Below are 19,949 nucleotides of genomic sequence, written 5' to 3'. Positions count from 1 at the left end.
ACAGCTATACATGACCGGCGAGGATAGGGGTTGGGCGAGCAGGACTGCTGTCCTGCCTGCGTCCCGCTACGTCCTTAGCACGATGCTTCCAACTTTGTCCTCCCTGAACTTGCCCATGCGCTGGCCATCCCAGGCATCCGCTCGTAGCATGACTTACTCTCCTGGACCTGGACACAGCCCTGCGCTCCCAATACGCCTCTTCCTCTGTGCGTGTCCTTATCGCAACGTATCTGTGCAAATGCTTAGTTGCTGTGTGGCCATAATTGTATTCTCAGTTTCTCTCTTTAAGTTGTCTTTGACAAGTCATTTATATTTTGCCTGCTTTCATGAGCTTTTACAGTAAAAGAAAGTTGGCAGGCAATTCTCTACTATCCTACATGTCTCTTGTCTGTCTGATGATTGATTTCCAGTGGGAGTAAGTTTTGATGTTTGAAAAGATCCAGACTATTATTATTGAACATTTGAGTTGTGTAATGGAGGTATCTGTCTGACAAATCCAGAAGGATGTCTAAGTAAAAGGTTCAAAGGCTTAAGGAAATTCTGGATCATGTATAAAACATTGCCCAGCGCCTTGTCTGTAACATCAGATGGAGAATGGAGACAAGCCACAACACCTGAAGAGTACAGCCAGGTTAAGGAAGAAAGGGGTGCGAAATGGAATATTTCAAAAAAGTCACGAGAAATATTCTGTTCTGTGAAGACTGAAAGACATGACAGGCAATGAGATGAAAAGGATCGAGCCTGACCTATAAATCCAGGCAAAATCCCCACTGACAGAGAGGAAACATGACAGCAGTGATCTGCAGCTGAGGTCAAGAGTGGGCAGGCAGAATTGCGTGAATACTGCCGAAAAGGAGAACACAAAAACCCAAACAACAGAAGAGCCTGGGAACTTGTTTCAGGTGTATATTAGCAGCTTGCTTTGTATTCAGCCCGGGCTAAAACTGAGGATTGCTGAAGAGCAAATAAAATCCCCCACTTGGAGCCCGAACGTTTGTGAGTTTTCTCAGGAATGGGAGTTTTGCCAGGAAAATTGCTAAACAAGGGAGCTAGTCACCCCGAGAAAGTGAGTTATAGCAGAGAGCTGGTTCTCGGACCGGTTCCCGAGGGGCTCTTCGGAGAGGCTTAGTCCCAGCTTTGGAGTTACGTTCCCAAGTCTTACACAGGCTTCAGTTTGCTTTTCCCGAGAGACAAGCAAAACTTGCTGTCTCGGTCACGAAAGCGTCGGTCGTGAGCTGACCGAGGCGAGCTCACGTGAAGGCAGAGTGTGTACCCGGGCTGGGGACCCCGGGGCACCTCCGCGCGTGGCACTCGGAGGGGAAAACGCGTTTGCCGTCCCGACCCCCGGGTGCGGGGCTGCCGTTGGGTGCAGGGGTGGCGGGGGGGGCGGCGGGGGGTGTGGGGGCGTCCCGACCCCCAGTGCGGGGCTCCCGTCGGGCGCGGGGGCGCGGGGGGGCGGCGGGGGCGTCCCGACCCCCAGTGCGGGGCTGCCGTCGGGTGCGGGGGCGGCGGGGGGTGCGGGGGCATCCCGACCCCCAGTGCGGGGCTGCCGTCGGGTGCGGGGGCGCGGGGGGCGTAGCGTACCCTGATATTAATGAGCAACGCCCGGTACTGATGACCGGCTGGTGTCAGGAGCCCTCGGGCGGCGCTGGACCCCGCTCCTCCGGGCGGGTGCTCATCCCCGGGAAGCAGCGAACCCATCTCCCGGCAGCGCCGAGCCGGCTTTCAGGCGCTGAAGGCTTTGAGAGGCGCCGCTGCAGACTGTAGGTTTGTGCAGCGTCTTTTGACTTGGGGAAAAAATATCTTTCTTTGCTTCAGGTTGTTTAGAAGCCGTTTGAAGAAGAAATTCTATTAAAGGTTTTCATTTTTAATGCGAGTTGTGGTTTTACTTATCATAAATCCAGAAAAACAGCTACAGAAGGACATGTATTAAAATGTAGAGACATATATATGAGGTTAAATAATATATTTAATTTAAAATATACCTCAAATATATAAATTATGTAATGTATATAGATAGATATAGATTTGATATCTGTTTTAATTTACATCAGGAAGACCGATTTTTCAATCAATCTGGTATTTAGCTACCAAAGCAAACAACGTTTTCTCTGAAGCCGAATCAGCATGAAAGCATTTCCGGGAGGGTCGTCCAGCCCCGCTGGAGCCCCGCAGCCGCCCTGCCCTCGTCTTCCTCCGCCCCAAGCGCGAGGGTCTCAGGGGGCCGCGGCCCTCCCTTGTCCTGCCGCGCGCCGGGACGGGGCGGCTGCCGGCGGAGGGCTTGGCCCCGGTGCGGAGGGCTTGGGAAGGGCGGCGTGCTGCTGCGGGAGAGGCACAGCTCTTGTTTCATGCTTTGTGGGACATTATGGCTGAGCATTAAATTATAATGAACTAGATATTAGCTATCCTGGGAAATGACTCTGTAATTTGTTTGCAGATGTAAGTAGTAAACCCAAACGTGACAACGAGCATATTACTGAGCGATTACAACATCAGAGGCTTTCCGGGTTTCCATCTGTCTCAGCTCGGTGAACCCAGAACTGGCGCAACTGAGCAGGAGTCCTTCTTCAGGCACCGTTTGAAGAGGGGGTCTAAGTCACTCGGGATTTCTATCATCAGGCCCAAGCATGTGTTTCTTTTGCTTTGCTAGATGGAGCGGGTCTATTATTTGTAGTGGCTATTACTCATCCTCACACTCTAATACTTCTCATCAAATAGTTTAATTCGTTCTCTTAAGGGACCTTTTTTTGCAATCCTTCTTGCAATTGTGTTTGTCTATTCATAATATCAGGGTGATCCATTATTCTTCTGCAAAGAAAGAGGTTAGTTATTTTTGCAGCAGATAGTAAGATATGAATCTAGCAGTCAAAAAGGATTGCAGTATTACTTCGCCCTTCCAATTGCTTTCCCACTTGAATGTGTCCTGACGGTATGAGACACTCTGTAAGAGACGTGCTTAGCATGCACCTCCCTGCGTCCCCTTGCATCTCTTCTGGACCTGCTGTCCACGCTTCTACCCAAGCGCCCTGGAGCCGGCTCATCCCGTCTGTCTGCACCACCACCTCCTACTTACTGCTCAGTCCAAGCTCCCTGGGGGTGCAAACACAGGCCAAGCTCCAGTGGGAGTGGTGACCTTGGGCCTTCAGGGCCTCCTGATGTGACATGTGGGAGGCTCCCTCCACAGATGGGAAACAGTGGTTTCTCTAGTGGGGCCTTTCTGCTGTTAGGGTCATGCATCTGCTCCTGATCCTGCTCTACTCTGCAGGCTCCAACGTAGTCTGGTGTTGAAACCCCTGTGCTTGTCTGCGTCATCTCCATGCAGATGGGAGACCGACTGACCCACAAGTCTACTTTGCGCCAGAGGATAGCAGCTTCTTGGTGGACTCCTCATTTCGTTCAGAAAGCTTGTAAATCCCAGGGGTGAAATATTGTTTGCAGATGTGTAGTGCCAAGGAACACTGTCTGAGGAGCAGGCTTCACCGTGCGAGGTGCTGCGCAGTTCCTCCTTCCCACACAGGCTGCGATTTACACCAGACATTTCTGGGGCTTGCCTCTGCCACAGTGTTGGTTAATGCCAAGAAGAGAAGTGAGGAGAATAACCCATTTGCCCTGCAAGGTATATGGCATCTACTGTACATGCATGAAGGTCACAGCCTGCAGGGTCGTCCTGGTCCCACCCAGTGCCTCAGCACTCAGCATTTGTGCAGGGCACTCAGCACTTACATGACCACACCCTGCTCCATGTGAAGCCATAGCATCCATCTCAGTCAGCTGGTGGTGTCGTTGACCTATCTCCAGCCTGTCCCAAATCCACCTGATACAGCATCGTAAAGGAGAAAAGTTGTTTTTCCACTAAGCCAGTCTGTCCTTTGGCCAAATTCACACAACAGAAGTCTTCTGAACTGCTCATAACAGCTTTCCACTGTTCTGTGGCCACAGATGAGACTCACAGTCTATTTTTTTAATCTTTTTTATATAATGCACTCATTAGTATCAGACTTTTTCATTGTTTTCCAATATCTTGCTCTTTAATTTGAAAGAGATTTTTAGGAAAGCTCCTTACCACATGGCTGCTCTCTCTTTTCCCTAAAAATTAGCCTTAGAGAACAGTCAATAAATTCTCACCTTGTGCCTGGCCATAGAATCAACTCTGCTGCCCATGGGGTTTCGATTAATTTACTTTTTTCTGTTGCTTTTCTTCTTACCGCTTATGCAAGCTTTAAGTCTGCTCAATCTATCAGATAGATATTGATTGTTTTTTAAATGATCACTCTATTCTATCAAGCTGTGCTGTGAGCTGCTGTGAGCCGACCCATAGCCCTGGTGGGCCCTGGACGCTCTGTTCTCCGTGGCGGTAGGTCCTCCTGTGGCAGGTGTGCAGTGGACACTGCTGCCACTCCAGGCTGTTGCCTTCCACCGGGGAGAGTCCCCAGGGAAAGCCAACCAGTTCACAGAGGTCAAAAGGCATAAGCAGGAGCTGGCCATTTTTTGCTTGTTTCCTCCCTCTTTCTCCTCCGTTTGACAGCTGTTTGCATTTGTTTTCATTTGTTTGCTGATAAGCCTGCTCCTGCAGGTAAGTGCCTGCATGCTTCCTCAAGCTAACGTGTTTGCATGTTGCCATTACCTCTGCCAAGCAGCTATCAATAGCCCGAGGACCTCTGTGCTGGCACCACAGCGCAAGGTGACTGGTCCTGGCATGGTTTCCTTAGCAGCTGATGCCTATTTGTCCTTGTGCTCATATTACATTTACCTCGAGTTGTTATTTATACCCTCCTTCTATTATATTTATGCACAAAAGTCACGTCACTTTGTTGCCTTCATTTTACCAAGGAAGTTGAGTGAAGTTCTTCTGATCTTCTCTTGTAAAACAGGTACTCTGTTCCTCTTGTCATCGCGGTCGTTCTTCTCTGGACCTGTTCCAGCTGAACTGATCTGCCCTGACTGTGATTTACTAGTGAGATATACAAGAGTTTTCAAACATCTCCACTTCAATACTACTCTGAGTATAACTCAGGACTGAGTTTGCCCTTTTTGCAACTACCTCGCAGTGGTGGCTTGCCATAATGCTGATAGATGAATGCATGGTTGCTTCAGCCGTGTTGCTGCCTCAGCTGTGTTGCTGGGTCTCTCCCACCACTTCAGAGATCCTCACTGTCCCATATGTACACAGCACACTTGTCAGTGCAAGGTAGTGTGAAATGCCTGAGGGTATGCTGGCTCCAGTGGTGGACTAAGATATTTACACTTTTGATATACCTTCTCCATGAACTTTATCTGGCTTTCCTCTCCTCTGAGGCACTCGAGAACAATTATTTTAACTGCTTACACTCAAATGACTCTCAGGTTGTAATATATTGTTAAATCAAAGCTACCCATCTGGTAGATTACTGTCTAGATGTGCTGCCCATCTGGCAGATTACTGGTTCTCTGTTCTAGTTAAGGATATCAACTCTTCCTCTGTTTTAACCCTGAGCAGAGTTTGTGAAACGGTATCTGCTCTCTTAGGCAGGTCTCTATACAATGCCGCTCAGGGCTGGGTCACCTCCAAGCACTTCACGAGGTTATTCAACTCTTCCTGGTAGTATTGCACATGGGGAAAATACTTCACTACTTTTAAATTTGCTGTCCTTGCTTTTAAAGCCTGCATAGTCTTAGTTCAAAATCTCCTGCCAATATCCTTATGCCTCTACTCCTGTTCAGTCATCTCTGGCTTTGGGGGCTGTCCAGAGGTGGGAGCTCACTGTTATTGAGGTTTAAGGCAAAGTTAAAAGCTCAGCTTTGTCAATTCGCTTTTGCTGGTGCTGATGAACGATGTAGGTCCCGGCCGGTTTCCCCACAGCCGACGGTGCTTGGCCACAATGTGCGTCCTCATCAAGTAGCTCCTCTGTCCCGTTCTCTGCACTTGCTCTAGCTCCGCTGTGCCTGTGTGCAGATGGCACACAGCAGCCGGAATGTATTTTGTGTATGCAGGTTTTATGTAGAGGCAAAATGACTCCCTCTTTTTTCATCTCAGTTTCCTGCCTGATGATGTTTAATGTTTTCTTAGCTCTTTTGGCTGCTGTAACACGCTGAGCTGATGATTTCTGAGAACAGTTCACGGTGACTCCAAGTCACAGTTCCTCAGCAAAACTGGCAGTTTTGCACTCAACCACTAGAAATTTATTGACAACATCCGAGAGTAACTCTGCTATAATTACAGAATTTTCTCTATGTATTTGTGTGCACGGCTATGCACACACACGTGCACATGCATACAGCGTATGACTACTTGCATGGTGCTTGCAGTATCTGTATTTGTCCATGAATATAGATGTACGTACATATACAATGGAACAGAGAACATGATTTTCCAGCATAGCTTATTTGTTGCTATCAGTTGCCCCAAAAAATAAAAAGCAGCAAGGGAAATAATTAGGCTGTAATATCGTAATTGTTCAGTGGTACAAAGTGACAGTATAATTGTTGACTCATGAGTGGATGAGGTAAAACAGGGACTCTGAAAAAGAGGCAATAGAACAACTATAAAAGCTAAAATAGAAAAAGCTGGATAAACCGTTATCACAGTAAACTAGACACTGAACTGGTGGACACTGTTGCAATTGTTCTGTATAAATGTTGTACGTTGGGTCCAAAAATGCTGTTTTAACTCATGCCAGTGGTATTGCTTTGGGAGGAGGAGATGGATTTTAGGTTACAGTTTGCACCTGCTGTGGTTCCATATACTTGACACTCTCTCGCAGCATAATACAAGCATATTTATAACTTCATGATTTTCCAAGAGCAGTTGGCTCAGAGCGTGATCCAAGGGGAGTGATGCAGTGAGCGGGCGGTGATGGGAGCTGGGGGAAGTGGGGTTCATCCAAAGCAGTGGTGCATGAGACGTGCACGCTGCCGGGCCGGGTGTCCAAAGCGGCGGCACTCGCGGCGTGCACGCTGCCAGGCCGGACAACGCTGGTCGGGGCGGGCCAGCTCCTCGTCCCTGGAAACCACGGATGCTGGGGCGTCCTCACTTAGCTGCCCTTGTGTCCCCAGCAGAGCAATGACACCAGGGACAGGGAAGCGATAGCAAAGCGGGTGAGCCTACAGACAGGTTGCACACACCATGCTGGCTGGAGCAGGCCTGGCAAATCATGGCAAGGAAACTGGCTGGAAAAAAAGGCAAAAGTCCTGAGGAACAGTAGGATTTTGCATCTCTGAACCTGTCAGAGGTGAGGTGCATTTCTGGGTCAGCTTGTCTGTAAATTATACAGCACATGCTGTTATTTTTGTCTTATTGTCACCCTGAATAATGCAGCACTAAAGCCACAGGAAACTCTTTAGAAGTGTTCTTGCTGTGTTTGGGAAGCACAGAAAACTTTTATTTCAAGAGTGAGCTGAACCACCCAACCACCTCTTTATTGTTGGCCTCTCTGACCAAGATCGGTACTGTCATGTCTGTTTCTTTACTGGCTCCCCCTCCATCCCCTCCCATCTCCTGTTGCATGTAGACATATCAATGCATGCACATCTGCATGCAATTCCAGGCAAAACAGTTCTCCCTGGGTAACCTCTGTGAAATTAGTACAGAAAAGAAGACGGCTGCAGAGAAGGGTGGCTGCTTTTACACCCACTAGCCCCAGCTGTTGCTGCTTTTTGGGGATGTGGTCACACGTGCTGGAGCCCCTTGGTTCAGCAACATGTGGTTGCTTGCACACGAATAATTGCAGCCCACATATCACAGTATTCAGGAGTCATTTCGAAGTATGTCTTCAAACTGGTCATGTATGGCCAGGTTTGCAAGTGCCCTCTCCATCTAGCAGTGCCTGCGCACAGCAGTACTGAAATCAAAGGAGCTGCATGTTTCCTCTGATTGGATCTGAGGCTGAAAAGCTCAAAGCAAACCTCTGGGAACTGAACCACCATGGACAGGGCTTTAAGGCAAATATGGCAAGCATGTTGAGCAACTGAAACTGCTGTGTTTGGGTTAATTATAGATTGCAAATAAATTTCCTACCCGTGGGGTTAAGGTGCAATTGCAAGCCAGGAAACTACCGGAAATGGAGTGATCCTCAGGCAGCTGATCCCAGGCCACCTGCTCCCTGGAAATCACGCCCCGGTCGTCGTGGAGAGCCTCCGCTCTGCACTTCTGAGCCGTGGCTATACGATGGGGATGGGGTGAGCTGGTTTTTTGGAGAGAGAGCTGTTGTCACCAGACAACTTTTACTGGCAGAATTTGAGCCTTTATCTTGACTGAAAAGTCTGCAGAGAGGCCGGGGGTGTTCCTGCGGCTGCAGTCCTGGCCGGAGGGAGGGTCCTCCTGCTGCCCTCCCTGCTCCAGCGGGAACCGTGTCCTGCTGCAGAGCCCTCCGCTCCCATCTCACAGCTGCTTTGGAGTGCGGCAGGGATGGGGTTGCATGTTTTAGGTGTATGTCTGACTACGGTAGGGATGAAACAGGTGATTTTTATTTTATCAAGGTAACTTCTGTCAAATACCAAACCGAGCAATTGACTTTTGGCTCACCAAGATTAGCCTCCTGCACAGGTCCATTCCCTCATGATGTGTTGCTCTAGCTAGTATATAAAATATTAAGTACTGGAGAAAAGTGAAGTCTATGCTCAGCGCCGCAGTTCTCTCCCATACTGTTCCCCTCCACAGTAGTTTGTTTTATTCTTGCTTTTCAGAGGGAGAATGACAGACATTCCTATAATCAATATTAATTTTAAAATGCAGTGAAAATAAAATTGCTTTGTTTCCTGGACTTCTGTAATCGCAAATTCTCCTTGGGGCATATGAAATGCACACATGATGCTGTACTTGTACTGTTTAGTTACAGCTCTAAGGGGCCAATAATCAATGCAGGCAGAATCAAAGTATCAAAACACAATCTTTTCTGTTCGTCATATCTGTTAACAATGAGAAACCCTTATAATATTCTTCCGGACAATTAAAACTGAAGTAAAAGATGTGGTAAGAGGAGTGTTTCAAAACTGGGCAGCCACAGTTGTTCCATGTCCCAGCGACTGACTTACAAGGCAGCTCCGTGCATTATCTTTTAAATTCCAATGGACAAGTTGACTAGACAGTGAGAAGAGTGACACATTGTATCAAATTTCCCTTTTAATTAGTCATTTTGATCATTGCAATTTGCAGTGCAGACTGCAAAAGATTTTCTGATCTTCTGGATGATCTTCAGGTTTTTAAGCCCTGAGGCATTTTGCAGGGATGCTTAAGGAGACAGATGTGGACTGAACACGTCATTGGTTCATGGCTCGTGCCGGTATTGCAAAAATATCCTGACTGCGCTTGTGTGTGTGCTGGGTGTTTCACCATAACAGACCTGTTAGCAGGAATATTTCTGGAGCACCTGAGTGGGACTTGAGAGCTGTGTGACTGGTGCTCTGAGGGCAGGGTAAAGGCATGTAGACGGCTGAAGGTTTTCCCTTCCCCATTCGTCACATAAAGACTTAAAACTCCCATTCAGTAATTATTTGTATCTCAAGACACTGAAAGTCCTTTAGAAATCTGCAGACTTGCCAGTTTATGAGGCTCACTAACCCAGGCCCTGAACAAGGCATTGTTCCTTTGGCAATTACAGTTTTATAAATGCCATCATTAGACAGTAAAGTATATATAAAATAATGTTAAAAGGTTGTTTTATCTGTAAGTCCTCAACAAACGGGTCTGCTTCCACCAATAGGCGTATACTCTTGTCCAAGGATATTTCTAAGAAAAGGAGGGCAAAGGGGCTGCCTGGGCAGGCTGTAAGTGCGGATGCAACTTTGGGCCAGTGGGAGGCTGCCGGATGGAGGCTGCTGGCTGTGCATGTCCTCGGGAGGGTGCTGGATGTGTGTGTCCTCAGGAGGGTGCTGGATGTGAGTGTCCTCGGGAGGGTGCTGGATGTGCGTGTCCTCAGGAGGGTGCTGGATGTGCGTGTCCTCAGGAAGGTGCTGGATGTGCGTGTCCTCGGGAGGGTGCTGGATGTGCGTGTCCTCAGGAGGGTGCTGGATGTGCGTGTCCTCAGGAAGGTGCTGGATGTGCGTGTCCTCGGGAGGGTGCTGGATGTGCGTGTCCTCAGGAGGGTGCTGGATGTGCGTGTCCTCAGGAGGGTGCTGGATGTGCGTGTCCTCGGGAGGGTGCTGGATGTGAGTGTCCTTAGGAGGCTGCAGACAGCCCAGGATGGCACTTCTCCCCGTGGGCTCCTTGGTAGTGCAGAGCCCTTATTTTTCACCACATAAGTGCAGCACTTTCTGAAGTGGTGCCCAGGACATGGAGACGGAGAAGTGACCATCAGTGCCACCCACACAGGGAAGGGTGGCCGTGGATGGCAGTGCCCCTCACCCTGGCACAGGGTGTCTTTCTATGCAAGACAGTTGCTCTACTGCTAGCATACCCGTGACACGTGTGTACATGGTGATTACATATGCATGGACAATCTTACTGTGGTATAGTATTTACAGCTTTATTTGTGTTTGATAATGTTTTTAATGGACAACTGGAAGATTCTCCTATAATATTAATATTAACATATGGTAACCTATATCAGCGTCTCTACAGACCGAAACCAATACCAGTAGTTTCAACAAAGCCCAACGTGGAGAAGTGCTGGCTCTGCGCTCTGCCCACCCTGGATCGGTGTGCCCAGTTCAACCGGTCAGCGAGCAGCGGCTGCTCGGAGCTCGGGGGCTCAGAACCGGCTCCAGCAGTTACTCAGCACCCAGAGGAGAAGCCCTTCAGATCCTGCTCTGCTCTTCAAAGAAAAGGCTCAGGCACAAATTGATTACACGCTGTTATGGGCAGCATGAGTAGCAGTTATCTGGCAGAGGGAAGAGTCTTTTCATTTTAACAGGAGAAATAAGTGCAGGAACAGTAGGAAATCAGATGCTGAAAAGTGAAACTAGAAATATTCATATCGGGAATGAATCGCAAACCTGAAAGGCAACAGCAATGGGTCCTAGTGATTCCCTGCTAGAGGACGCTGTATGGCTCTTGTTTACAGTCTTTAAAGAACACGTTATTTTTCAGCAAGTGACTGCCCTGATTACAGCTCTGCTGCAGAACGGTGAAGAATTTCTTCCACCACTGGATCAGGTTTAAAATGTACAGGCTTTGAAAAGCAAGCAGCCTCCGGGCAATATCTGGTGACCTGGCTATTGTGCTGTTACGTACTGCAGTAAAGCCAAGGCCTCTTCCCTTATATCACATTTTATCTCTTTAAAATGCTATCTGTGAACGAGAGAAAAGTGCATGCAGTTTGTGGCAGAGCGCTGTCTCACCCGCGCACCGAGGTGCCGCCTAACCGGGATTTACACACCTGGACCCAGCCAGGCAGTGGTGAGCGCAGCACAGCACTGCGGCGTCTGCCGGACTCGCGGCTGAGTTATCCGGCTCACTGCAAGACGAAAGACCAGAGATTTGCTCTAAAATACTTTCTATTGTGTTGGGAAAAGTAGCACTATATACGACTCCTGACTCGTGCATGGGGACCATCAGCGCCTGTTAGACAAGCTGGGCTGCAGGTCCAGTTCCTTTTATCGACTAGATAGAGTAAAATAAAGCAAATTAAACCACTTGCAAAGACTTAGCAGGCTTTCAGTTTCAGTAGTGCTGACAACTACCCGCTTATCTTTATACAGAAAGGTTTTTGTAATGGTAATTAGGCATTACTTTGCCATTGTGATCTACAACAAAAATGGGTTTCCTACTGTTTCCAAACCTTGATCGTTCCTCCCTTTGGATTGCTGTGTTTGTGGCTGTGAAAATGGCAGGAAATTCACATGATTTCTCTGATTTGTAGCTATCATTTCTACTCTCAAAGAACCTGCTAGATAGTTTGCAGCCAGCGTGCGTTTTACTGATCGCGTGAGAGGATTATGGCAATTCAGTAAGGTCTTTGCTATGTAGTTACAGAAAAACTAAGGACAAACTGACACCGTAGGGTTTGTTTTCACACTGTGACTTGGTGAAAACTTAAGTAAGTAATTTTCATCCTTTTTGAGGACCTGCCATTTTAATTTTATGAGTGCTTTTATTTCACTGCCTAGAGCTATTAACGAGGCTGGTAACTTATTACAATTCAAAAAGCAGATTAGACATTTACGTAGACAGTAGAAACATCTGCAATTGCACCAAATGAGATCAAAAGTTAATAAAGGGAATGACGCTCCCTGCCTCGGGATGTGTCAGCCAGCTGTTGGGGAGGTGCGGAGGACACAACGCGGTGTCCCAAGCTGTGCGCTGAGCCAACGGGGAAGGAGAGGAGCAGGGAAGGCCAGCTGGGATTGCCAGCCGGACCAGGAGGCCATCGTCCATCTTCCACCTAGGTCTGTAAGCCCAAGCTTGCGCTTCCTCCTGTCCTCTGGTCTGGGTGGGAAAATCCTCTCTTGCACTTTTTCCTGCTTGCTGCAGTCCCTCTGCAGATGGGAAGGCTCGCGTGAGCCGGCAGAGCAGTGTTCCCTGCTCACAGCCACACCGCAAAAACACTGCAGGTGCCTTTGTTTTCCAGTGCTCATATTTTACGTACATAAAGCCAAGTTCTGCACACAAAATACTACCCTTACCCATGCAGTTGTTTCACTGTCGTGCCTGTGGCTCTGTCTCTCACCCTGTTTCTGTTTTCTGCGTGGAAATTCAAGAAGAAAAGATAGGAAGATAGAAGACAGTAGAAAATTAATATCTGAGAAGACTTACTCCCATGTCCTGCCACGAGATCTAGAGCCCCCGAACATCCCACAGAAATTTCTACTTCTGTGCTCGCTCAGGTCCTTCTCCAGCAACACTGGCTGCAGCGAAATAGGCTTCCCTGGGGCTCCTGGGGCACCAGCCTGCAGCGGCAGCATGCAGCTCAGACCCTGCCACTGCTCTTACCTTGTCCTTTCTTTGCTGGACAATACTTATCACGTGCTGGGCTACATCTGCGTGTTTAACTTTTAGGCTTTGGTGGGTTCCCATGGGGCCATGCCCTTGCACGAAAGACCCAGTGGGGTGTGGGGGGGTGAAGACATCATGTGCCACAAATTAATACTGAGCACAAAAATGTCTGGAAAATGAGAGACCATTTTGGGGATGTTCTGCACCTGAAAAGGTCTGGAAGAAGTTTGAAGTCATGTCTCAGTAGGAAGAACCTATGTATTTTTACTCCTCTAAGTATCCAGTGGCCATTTCTTCTTGCAAGCTCCTCATGCTGTGATGGAATCTCACTAACCCAGTGTAGTGTGTCACATTCATTTCCCTTTTGCAGTGACATGCAAAGTGTGTTTGGCAACCAGAAAATATACACGTCTTCCAGAAACAGACAAATTTTGGGAGTATTGGAAGAACGTTTTGTTTTACTCATGACTGATTGTTCCAGTAAAGAGAAACAGATGCACAAGAGTACGTACAGAGAGATATTGTCATATTCAAACACAGGAAAAGATGCTGTGTGATATCTTATTAGCATATTCTCCTTTTTTTCTTATCGGGTTAGTATGAATAATTTTGCTCATGATTTTGTTTGAATGTATTAGTAAATCATAGATTTGAAAAGTCCAGTTTTTTAAGATCTGCAGAAAGCAGCAGCATTATTACTGAATTATTTTTAGAGAATTTTGCAGCTAGTGTACTCTGTTCTGTCACTGTTTCATTATAATAGGATTTTGCATACAGCCTCCAAGGAAAATGAAATGTGCCCTAGATATGTAGCTATTAGATAGGTCGGAATGATAAGCAGATATATTTCCTGAGTCATAAGTCATTTGACACCCTTGTACTGTCTGTCAGACAGCCACCGGCAATTCCGTGTCAAAAATATTGCTGCCGCTGATGTAGCTACTACTCCTGGCAGTGAGACAGAAACACGAGGCCAAACACGTGGCAGGTGTTAAACGCCTGAGCACGCAGCTTTGGAGCAGGCTGTGTCCTGTCCCCGTGGAGTGTGCGCCTTTTACTAGACTGGTTATGATTCAGGTTAAGGGTGAAACATGGTATTGCAATATCTATAAAAGAGGTTATAAGAAGTATTAAAAAATGTTTCTGACATCTGTCCCCATCCTGAGTTTAGCCCTACAGCCGGTTCAGGATTTCTCCGCAAGAGTGTTGCTTGATTATTGCAGTCCCAGCGTGCATCCCGGAGGAGGGCACTTGAGGTGGTCCGCCTCCTCCTGCACACAGCCGAGGTCAGCGGGATGGTCCTTCTTGCCCTGCACACCGCCAAGGTGCGTGGGATGGTCCTTCTCGCCCCGCGCGCAGCCCTGCTCCTTGCTTACTGGAGAGCCCAGTGAAAACAGCTGGACTACTGGGGTTTCCTCCAGACTTTGTGTGTACTTTCCATGTTTCAAAGCACACCTCAAAAACGCCTCTACATTAGCAGTAACTATTAACTAAAAATCTTCTTTTGTTATAGCTGGATGGAAACTGTGAAATTGCTAATGTAATACACCTAAATTTATTTGAAACTAAGTCTTATCAGCAAGAAAGGAGACCCTTTAAATCCAACTCTGCTACACCTGTTTATTTGATTCCCTTTCTGTTACCATTCATTTGTTTTCCTTCCCTCCACCTTGAAAGAGAGAGTGCACTAAGAGGAGTTCCATTAGTAGTGTTAAAAGCTTTCATCTACTTGACGTGATGCCTGACAGCTCATCGTTGCAGTGGACATATATAGGCCACACAGAAACAGCAAGGTTGAAACCCTGACTCTCTAACAATCTGAAAACCTGGGAGAGCTATGGCACAGACTTACTCTTTGGTGGACACACAAGGGCCAGAGCTGTGAGAGGGAAAATCCCAGTGGCTTGATGGCTGGAGGACCCTGCGCACCTTTTAGATTGCGGGTCTGAAGACGACTGCGATGAAGGCTGGTGGCTTTCATTCAATTGACTCCATAGTTTCAACCGAACATATTAAACCACACATATGCCCCTCAGTAGATAAATCTTGAATTGAAAAAGTGCTCAATTTTTCACATGTTGTGGCAAAAATGCTAAAGTTAGTTCAGACTTATGTAATTGGCAGTGTACTCTTTTTAGCATCATGTATCAACACAGAAATTTCAGATATTGTGAGATGGATTCCCGTCCTACAGTTTTAGTAATGTGCCCTCTAACAACCCCAGTTAGGAAGGAGATCTGCGTAGTATTTCTGCTCATTCTGCGGATGTTGTGGATTCACGTTCCCTTATCTAGAGACCACTCAGGTCACATTAATAACACAACAAAGCAGGCAAGAGCAAAATCTCATGATTTCTGGTATGACTTCCACTTTCAATAGTTTCATTAAAACCAAAACCCTCCAGCCATTTTCAAAGTCAGAACAAGGACATGTGAGTTCATATGCTGCCATTTCCTATATCTGCAAGGAAGTTATGAGAAATGCCTCTCTCTGCGTAGCCTTAGCTAGGTGTGCTCACCAATCATTAATATGGTCAGTAACTAGACAAGGAATAATCCTGCTCTTTTTTTCAGATCACTATTATATCAAATTGCATTTCTGGGTTGCTATTTTTGAGTCCCTAAAAGAAAATTAAGCATAGTTCAAAGGGAAGTATACTCATCATCTAAACACTTGCTCTGATTTCAGTGTTGCTAAACAGAACCCAGTGGTGCCACTACAGTTTCAAACTGCATAGATAAAATTTCATTTTGTAACTCACGCATACCTTGCCTGCACTTACAATACATCAAAGTGAACAGGAGATACTTTCTGCCCCAGGGGCAAAAAGCTATTTATCTGTCAAGCCTGAAGTTATAATTACAGGTGAAAACTGTGCAAATATGGAAAGTAGATTTCTATGTTACTTTAAATTTCAGTGATGGTCCTTTGAGATTACAGAGGTTTTAAGGCCATCACACAGCACAACTTTAACTGTTAGTAAGATTGACTGGTAGCCTTTATCCCAGAATCCCAGAATTACAGAATGGTTGAGGCTGGACGAGATCTCTGGAGATTATCTAGTCCAACCCCTCTGCTCAAGCACGGTCCTCTAGAGCACATTGCACAGGATCGTGTCCAGGTAGCTTTTGAAGATCTCCAAGGATGGAGACTCCACAAGCTCTCTGGGCAACCTGTGCCAGTGCTCAGTCACCCTCATTATAAAGAAGTTTTTCCTCATGTTCAGACAGAGCTTCCTGTATTTCAGTTGCATCTCATCCTACTGCTGGGCACCACGGAGAAGAGTCTGGCCCCGTCCTCCTGACACCCTCCCTTCAGGTACATCTACACATTGATCAGATCCCCCTTCAGTCTTCTCTTCTCCAGGCTGAACAGGTCCAGCTCTTTCAGCCTTTCCTCTTGTGAGAGAAGCTCTCATCTCTTAATCATCTTAGTAGCCCTTCACTGGACTTGCTCCAGGAGCTCCATGTCTTTCTTGTACTGGAGAGACCAGAACTGGACACAACACTCCAGGTGTCAACTGATTTTCCAGAAAGAGGAGTGAGGCAGGAGGACCTCTCTGCCAGCCCAGATGGCAACGTCTGTGAGGCAGAGCAGGAGCACCTGGCCCCATGCCTGCGGCAAGGTCACTCCTTACACAAAATGTCCTGGATTTCTGCACCCTGATGTCCATTTGCTGCCAGTGCTACTGGCCAGAGGGGTGCTTCTGGGGTTGCCTCTGCGATTTGGAAGAAAAACGTGGTGAACACAGCTACAGAAACCTGGAAGAGATCCATTACTGTGAAAACAGCATGGTCCTGGGGAAAATGGAGGGAAAAGTCTCTGGAGAACTCTAGGACAAAAGTCATCCTCCTTGCTATGAGAGGACAGGAGTGGGAAACTGCCATGGAGATGAGGATGGAGCCCTAGAGACATCACAGCTCCCTGTGCCCTTATCCAACATGAGCTCGTGGGGCTGGACTTGCTGGCGTTTTGGAGTTTCAGCTGAGGTGTGCTAAGCAGGAATCATCATATCGGCATTGGCGTTGGGATACTCTTGTACTGCTCCTCGGGGAGCTGTGAGAATCAGCTCCTTTTTCTTTATTAGTTGTCCTTTGTTAAACGTGTTATCTAATCACATCACTGGACGTCTCTTGGCTCTTGCATTGTGAGCCTTAGGGAGTCCTCACTCCCAAAATACATTCTCCATGCCGTCCAGGATCTCTGAAATGTCAGGTGTATCTCTAATGCAAGGTAACACCATTATTTCTCTAACAAACTGAATTATGCGAATGTCTGATGTCTCTTACAGTGGGAGCCATTCTGTATCTCTGATTGCCCCCATCACCCTTTCCAGAAACTTCTCACGTTCTTTATATTTTTGATCTCTATGGTGCATTGACAAAAATTTCATGAAATTTTCAAGTTAAAAATGTATTATGGATTTATCGAGGGCAGGATGATGCTTTCTGTTTCTTCTTTACCCTTTCCAAATTTGCAATTTGCCTTTGTGGCTGTTGGTGAGCTCTCAGCCAGTGTCTCCATGGATGTCCCCGACCCACAGTGACTCTGTGATCTTGCCCTTCATAGCTCATAGCTATTGTAGACATTGACAGTGTCCACTGAGTGTTGTTTTTGCATGTTGTAATACCTTATACTAAATGACAACCCATTTAATCTGCCATTTTACTATAGAAACAGTTTGGCAGCTCTTCACAGTCAGCTTTAGTTTTTCTTTTTGTGTGTGTGTGTTTTTGCCTCTTCTTCAAGCCTTGTTATAGTTCCAACAGTACAACTTAAGTTCTGAACTTGATAATCCAGGGCAATTCTGTATTACCTGAATAAAAATTCACTTCTCTGTTCATCTTCTCTCTCAGATCGCTGCTTAATTTATTTCTACAATTTGTTTCCCATCCTTTTGTCAGTGATTAACCTGAACTTCAGTATTGCACATCTCAGATTATTGTTGCAAGCACCTGTGTTATTTAATGTTTTGGACTGGTCATTTCTGTTTCTCTGGTTTGAGCTGCTTCACTCTGTACAAGCAATCAAGTATTCATTGCGCACACAGAGAATGAAAAATTATCCAACTATTCAGTATTTTCATAAATTACTTGAATGTTAATATAGAACCCGCACCTATGCAAAAAGATATGAACAATTACAGACTGGCAAATAGTGTTTCACACTCAATGGTCACAAAGAATAATATGGATCTAGTGGTAACTGAACCCATCTAAATAAAAAGTTATTCAATAAAGTGCCAGCTTCTCCTCCCAGAACAAGGGATGCTGGGTCTGAGCTGGCAGCGAGTCAGGATTGCAGCGGGAGCCGCCTGCCAGTGCCACCCAGGCTTGCAGGAACTGATGAGATCCTTGGAAGGGCGGGTGGAGCAGGAGAGCAATTTTTCTTTTGTAAGACTAATACTAAGCTACTGCATAGTGTTCTGTTGGGTGTGTTTCAAGGAAAAATGTTCAAAATGAATCACTGAGACAATCTGAAGGAAGGAAAAATATCCTTATTCTACAAGAATTAAAGAGCTCGACCTGTGTATCTTCCCTGAAACATAATCAAGATCTGACTTGAGTAGACAATTTTAGGGAGATAATCTGATACTAAGAAAGTTTTTAATCCTAGTTGAAAAAGCATAAAAAGAACACAACTGGAAGCTAAGGCAAAATTAATTGAATTGGCAGCAAGGCATAAGTTTTAAAAGAGCTAGAGCTTAACTTTGGATCACACAGCCAAAGGAAGTGAAATATTATTCAGTTCTTGGATTGAATTTCCTAAGATCAGGTCAGAATCTTTTGTAGAAGATAAACATGGCAGACAGACAAGCCATTACTTCTGCGTGGGGCCGTGTACACACCCCATGCGTTACAGGGGTCATTCCTGCCACGCTATGGTCCACCCAGGAGAAGGCCTTATTCCCAGAGACCATGTGGCAGCTTCGTTCCAGTCACTGTGGTGACTTACAAAATGCGGGGATCCTGGTTCCCCTAGACATCATGAACCAATGGGTGCTCATGATCCCAGCTCTCATTCATCCTCCACAAGGGCTACTTGCGATGTTGCAAATATTCTCTGGACTTTTATATCCATTCAGCCCTGGGCCTCAAGGTCAGATGAGTTCTCTCTGTGAAACTTACCCCCTGATTTCTGTACTGCTCTTCTTTCACAGAAGAGCACGTTTCTTTGGAAACAAAAGCATCAACAAATTTATCCTGTCATCCCTCTGAATCTCAGCTTCTTTGGGAAGTACCTGTTCTTTTTGTGCTAGAACAGAGCCTCATAAACCATGACAACCTATACCACTTCCTTGCTTCATTGCTTTAACCATCTGTTACCCTGGAAAGATGATTTTCTGAGTGTTCATCTGAAGCCCTTCAGTACGGACAGTCTCCAAGCAAGAGGCTACCTCCTGCTGGGCAAAGCCTGACGCACGGATCCGCATCCCGGCTCAGTGCCTCCAGAGGACCTCTGGCCGCAGGTGCTCCAGCTCGCTTGCAGCCCTTCTCGTGCTCACACACAATGCTCCCTTCTGCGAAAGCAACAGCTGTCTGCAAAACAGGCATGGACAGCTTGTCTGGCTAGAAATAAACGTACTTATTTGAAGGCAACTAAGGAATGTCTCTCTCTTAGGTGCTCCCTTGTAGTAATGCTGCTCAGCTTTGTAGACACAGGAAAAAACTTGTAAAAAAATGAAAAGTCACCGTAGTGCTTCAGCTGAGTGCACACACACACGTGTGCACATGCATGCATGCACATACATGAACACGCACACACACACATAGCAAACATATTTTTCTCCATTGAACCCTAAAGAAGACATTATAATAACATTTTGAGCATACACAGCTGATAAACATGTCGATTTCAATACTTCCAAGGGAAGCTGAGGATTTTCTGGGGAAGAGATTGGGTTTTTTTTGTTTGCTTTTTAACTTTTTAAAATATAACATTGACATTTATCCACACAGGAACTTTTTATTATCCCTTGGAGATTAAAAGCCTGCAGTCTCCTGCTGTCAATTTTCATGTGGGCATGGCTAGCACAGGTAAAGGGATTGCTTCTAGCATTCCATTAACACCCAGCAAGACAAAAATTTTCTTGAGTTAATTA

At 46.5% G+C, this 19,949-nt stretch overlaps 1 long non-coding RNA gene across 1 annotated transcript in view; it reads left to right on the top strand.

Annotated features, from left to right (window-relative positions):
- LOC104148926 (uncharacterized) overlaps positions 1 to 949 on the top strand; it is a 41,691-nt gene extending 40,742 nt beyond the window's left edge. The window contains exon 3 of the long non-coding RNA XR_695225.2: positions 5 to 949. This is a non-coding gene — a long non-coding RNA (uncharacterized lncRNA). The remainder of the gene's footprint in view (positions 1 to 4) is intronic.
- Positions 950 to 19,949: the final 19,000 nt, after the last annotated feature.

This window comes from Struthio camelus, chromosome 5 (assembly GCF_040807025.1).
Source record: "Struthio camelus isolate bStrCam1 chromosome 5, bStrCam1.hap1, whole genome shotgun sequence".
Classification (NCBI taxonomy): Eukaryota; Metazoa; Chordata; class Aves; order Struthioniformes; family Struthionidae; genus Struthio; species Struthio camelus.
The sequence above is the reverse complement of the archived record's forward strand: the minus strand, read 5'-3'. Positions and strand labels throughout refer to the sequence as shown.